This window comes from Lactuca saligna, chromosome 7 (genome assembly GCF_052625555.1).
Source record: "Lactuca saligna cultivar CGN05327 chromosome 7, ASM5262555v1, whole genome shotgun sequence".
NCBI classification, from domain to species: Eukaryota; Viridiplantae; Streptophyta; class Magnoliopsida; order Asterales; family Asteraceae; genus Lactuca; species Lactuca saligna.
In genome coordinates this window covers 132,709,927-132,715,926 of record NC_136423.1, presented here as the reverse complement: position 1 = coordinate 132,715,926, position 6,000 = coordinate 132,709,927, and positions in this window count along the sequence as shown.

Sequence of the window (6,000 nt, the reverse complement as noted above, 5' to 3'; positions counted from 1 at the left end):
TGTTATCTCCGTTGACTGCTTTTAAGAGAATTTCGGATATAGGAATGCCAAGTTTAGTCAATTCCTTTTTTACCCCCTAAATATTTTTCCACGGACCTGCTATGTATTTGTTCGCATAGAACTCATCTGGTTTAGAATGAAGCCCATTGATGCATGAAATAAGTCTACACCAAAGTAAGGATGGATCGATCTTCGGCGCCACCACCAGTTTACGATTAAAGCAATATTAAGAGCTTTGATCAATCCTACACCGAGGCTCCCATCTTTTTTAGATGCTACAATATTTTCCCATGATACCTAACAGATTTTTGATGTGCCATTCGACCCACCCCATAAAAAAGGTCTCCTAATATTTTTGAGTTGTTCAATTACTCCATTTAGTGCAGGAAATAGCGACAAGTAATAGGTCGGAAGGTTACTTAATATGGATGAGATTAAAGTTAGCCTTCCTCAAAATGATGGTGTTTTCGATTTCCATGTCGTTAGTTGTGTCATGAACGTGCTTTGCTAGTAGCACTTTTTATGCGATTTCCACTTAATAATACACGATAAACAAACAAACAAACAAACAAACAAAAAAAAAAAAAAAAAAAATCCGTATCCATGTTGCATTCAGGATAATTGGACGTCTTTTTTCCTTATTTCTACCATAAACAACATCAATATTAATGACACACAATATACAAAAAAAAAAAAAAAAAAAAAAAAAAAAAAAAAAAAAAAAAAAAAACGTATCCACGTAGGATTCTGGATGATACAACGTCTTCTAAAATTACGATTTTCCTTATTCCTACCAAAGAAAACATCAACATCAATACATCCCCATTACTAACTAATATTCGATTAAATATCAACATGATGGCATTTTTTTATTTTTTATTTTTATTTATTTATTTATTTTTTGCCAGTTTTAACAAATCTTGATATGTATATCTGATCTAAAATAGCAAGCAAGCAAGCATAGCCTTTTCTGATTATAAGTAACCAATAAACAAGTCACTAGAATTTTTCTTTGATGGTACTAGAATCAGATTCGTTCATTCTATTTTGTAAAGTTATGGTTCTTCTATCTTTAAATGTTTGCGTAGATTGCATTAGCGTACATTGACTCACGGAATTCATAGGACGTAACTGATACACATAACAAGGAATAAATAAGCATTCTAAAAGCTCTTAATGGAATGCCTTTCAAAATGAGGTATTTCCAATAGGGATGCATCACCTTTTGTGTGATGGTTCTTTGATATTCCATAACTAGTTCTTAGTGGTTGATGCCCTTCTTGGGATTCTTCTAAATTGTATGAGCATCCATCAAAAGAATCAACTACCCTACCTTTGATTCCCAGATATATGTAAGTGGATGTTGAGGATAAATTGGAACAACGTATGAAGCTCTATTCAAACACATCCCCTTTTTTTAAATGAAAACTGAAACATTGAATCCGTTGAATTAAATTTTACAAAACAAGTCAATTAGAAATTAAAAGGTCGCTACCTTTCATGAAAATCTGCCCACCAGTATCCAACAGTAGTACAATACTGTCTTGGAGGCATTTGATCGAGCGACAACCTCTATCTATTTAAATTCAGTTACTCAACAGCACCCTACTTTGGCTTTCAGTTATAGAGAGATTCTTTCTTCCTATCTTATTTTTAATAAGCAAAACTTACCACTTCACGTATTGGTAGAACTTAATTGGTTCCCAAAAAAATATACTAATTTATAGCGTTACTATGTACAAAAAATAAATTCACCCATACACATATGTATTATTCAAAACATACAACTGGAAGACTAATTCGTCCTAGAGTTGCACCCATTTTTTATCAATAAAATGCATCCAATACTATCATAATCCTTTAAAAGAATTCAAGTTTTTTTTGAAGCAGTCAAACACAACTACTTCATCACCAAGAAGGACTCATACAAGAGCATAGATATACGACAATCTTGTAAAAGAGTTTCCAATAAGTGATTTCAATAAATGTGCAAGTGAACCCATCAAAATTTTGACAACTGATATGTCATGTATGGTAATATATATTCTCGAAGCAAGATGACTATACTGATGATTATAGTAGAGCATTTTATAATGGATAATTTTTGCTTGAAAGTTTAAAAAGAAAACTGACAAATATGGTCTTACAATTTCAACAGTTGAGGTTTTAGGAATTTGATGAATATGTTAAAGTCACAAAAGCAAGTAGTCTTTCCTATGGTGTTAACATGTATTGTTATTGGAATTTGATGCTAAAGTACTTGATGCATAAGCTTTATTTAATTATACAGAATGGTACATCAAATCATTTGGGATTAACCTTTTCTTTCATATTTGTGGGGAATTGATTCTTGATTTTGCCACTACACAAAACTTAATGGCAACAGCTTTGTCAATGTTATCTCTCTGAATATTTGTTATTATTAAAATGTTATATATATATATATATATATATATATATATATATATATATATATATATATATATATATATATATATATATATATATATATATGATTAAGAACATATCTGTTGCAGCATTAATTAAATATGATAAATTTTTTATTCTTTAATTTATATTTAAATTTAATCTTAAACATATTCTTCATTATCTTTCCTTATAAATTTTCTTTAAGCATTCAGTTGAGAATATTCACCTTTTGCAAATTATATATATATATATATATATATATATATATATATATATATATATATATATATATATATATATATATATATATATATATATATAATAGGGAATATATGGTTGTTATGTACTATAAATGTTAGGTATAGAACTCCAAAACAACATAGTTCTAGCTTAAAAAATCATAATTAATCATGATATAATTGTTAATCTTCTTCCTAAAGTCATGAAAATATATTATTTTTCTTAGCCACTGAGTCGATACATAAAACAAAAACAGATGCATGTCATATTCAAAGTTATAAAAGCTAATACAAAAATGTAAGGAAAACTATACAATTGCACTAAAAAAATCACTTAATTTATGTTTTAGTTTAGGCTTGGCATTCTTTCGAATGATAAAATGGTTTTGCAGCCATTACTAGTTTTGAAAAGGAAAATGTTAATTTTCACTTTTGTTGAAATCTTCTTCACTAGATTTTATAAAATACATAAGTCGATTGATATTTAATTTTAAATTCGATTTAATTTGTATGTTTTTAGGAAAATAAAGGAGAGAAAAGATAAAATTGATGGTTTTTTACTTAAAACTATTTGGTTTCAGTTGGTTTTATATATCTAAGCATAGATATCTAACAATCACATATATATATATATATATATATATATATATATATATATATATATATATATATAGAGAGAGAGAGAGAGAGAGAGAGAGAGGGTTAAAAGGTGAGCGACCTTCATCGAGTCCAAGTGGAGGAGAGTTAAGTGGCTGTTCATATTGAGGTTGTGTTGGCAGGGGTTCATGAAACTCTCGAGCATAGGTCGGCATCTCCATAGTTATTCATATTAGGTCGTGGGATTTGAATGTGTGACCCGAACTCTTGATTAGTTACAGGAATCGGCTCAGGGTGTGTAATATTGTGTTGGTTTGAGTATGGTAAGGACATGAGTGGTAACCACGGTTGGTTGGAGGTGTTGTAAGACTGCGATGAGATCATAGCAATCACCAGTTCGAGGTAAAACGTTATTAGAAATGGTCGAGTGTGATGGGAAATTAGTTTATGCCTTAGGCATGTCGGTCATGGGTTGTCAATAAGTATTCTTTGTTTTGGGTTGAGGACCGTTGGGGTCTACGTTGGAGTCGGGCCTGTACAACTTTAGATGAGTAGGAACCGTGGGCGAGGCCCGTGTGATTATGATAGATCTAATAGGTCCTAGTAGAGACCGCTAGGTCAACGTATTGGATCTTGATTTGTAGGATCATGTGAGGGATCAATGTGTGACGTAGAGGGGTTTTAGGTTGGGTAGCATTGTTGTTTGGACTCTTCGGAACCTATTGGTTGGACCAGGTGCAAGACTGGTAGTCTCAGAGATGGTTTGGGAGTAATTATTTATTGGTCGGGTGAGGGTTTATCGGAAATCGAAAGGTTGTGGTGTGAAATGAAAGTGTATGTTCATGAATCTCGGGTTGTGAGTGGAGTATTAAATTAGTTTTGGGTAAGAACTCCAGTCGAATACCGTGCGTGTTTTGCAGAGGAATTCGTTTAAGTGGAATAGGAGTTGGGGTATCTATATGCCATTGACATTAATCGTAGGGTTCAAGGGCAATGAATGGGTTTAGTTTTGATAATAATTGAGACGTTGTGTTGTGTCTTGGGTTGGTTCTACCTACGATAGGGCCTCAGCGTGTTTGGAATCAGGAGAAGGTAGGTCGTCGGAGACCGGTATGTTATGAGACTGCAGTTGGTCTAATGGCATTCTTTTAGTAGTAAGTTTGGTGTTAATGTGGTTTGGGGTATTATCCCTAGATAACGTTGCTCTCGGAAGTCGCGTCGGGCTACTATGTGTTTGTATGTCTTTTGGCTCAGCAGTCAGGTAGGAGTTTGGTGATTCAGTTAGTTGGGACCAGGGAGGTCTCGACTGCCTTTGGGAAGTAGATAGGTGGCAACAAGACGAGTCAGAGTGGATTTAGTGATTTGAGCTTTATGTGAGGAGTCGCTTGTATTTCGGGGTATATGTTAAATCGCTCGCAGTTGGATTAAATAATCTCAAAGCGGTTGATTGGACCCTGTTGTGCAGCTTTCGTATGAGTCTAATTGTTGCAGTGAGTAATCTTCTACTCAAAGGATAATCTGAGCTTTCTGTCAAGTGTAAGTATTATGCAGTTGTATATGATCATTGTTTTGTTCCAATGGAAGCATCAAGATAATCAGGGTTGGAAGAATATTGTTTAGTCTGATAGTCATGAGGAAAGGGTATGATAGTTGTTCAGTGTGGGTGTTTTTTCGAGAAGGCAGATCAACTTGAGGTTTCGAGTTTCGGGAAAGAGAGAAGTGCTTTTCTGCAAGGGGTTTAAATGTCGTTCTTTTTCAGGTTTGGTAAGTTCTACTAGGGTTGGTTTCGGTTGCCTTGGGACGGCTGTAGTATTTTCAAGTTGTGGTAGTGTTATCCAGATTGTTGGATGTGTTAGGAGAGGTAAAGACGGATTTCGAGGATGAAATCTAATTTAAGTTGGGGAAATTTGTAATGCGTTGTTTCAATTTGTTCATAGTTTGGGGTTGGATAAGGCATTTCGGATGGTTTAAGTATTCGGTTTCTGTTTTGGAATCTAATGGCATTTTGGTAATCTGTCAGCTAGGGATTTTATGGAAAGCGGATGTTGTTTAGGATATCATATTGCAAGTATGAATTGATAATAGTGTAGAGCGTCTCCATACCTTTTTAAGGATACATAGATGGTTGAAATCGGAGTTGTATCGAGAGAGTTATGGCCTTTGAAAGAATTAGGGTTTGGGAAAAACCTTAGTACGTGGGGCGTACCGATGTGAATCTGGTTACGGAAGGCGTAGTGTAGAGTACACGCAACGTATGTGCGAGGCTTGGGTCGGGGTGCGAGACCTTGTACGATGGGCGTATGAATGATTGATTGAAAACCCTAATTTTAGGGTTGTACCCTATATAAGCATTATGCTAGCCTTTTTCTTCATTTCCTAAGTCAGCCCCCACTCTCTAAAACCCTAGAATTCATCCTTAAGCCTTCATGGTGGTGTCTGAATTACTCTGGTTTAATGATGTTTTACTAAATATTGGTTACTCTGGTTTTATGGAAACAGTATGTACTAACGTTTTATTAATCTATAAACAAAATTTTTTATGTCCTGTTTTTCGGGACGTTATATCTAAAAGTAAAATGACCAAGCAAATTTAATGATTAAATTATGGGAAAAGGATACAAATGCACTACGAACTTTTTAGTGTTTACCCGTTGAGTCCCTATAGTTTTTGTCGGGCTTTATGAGTTCCTAAACTAGGATATGACATGCTCTTTTAGTCTCTTTCAACTTGTAA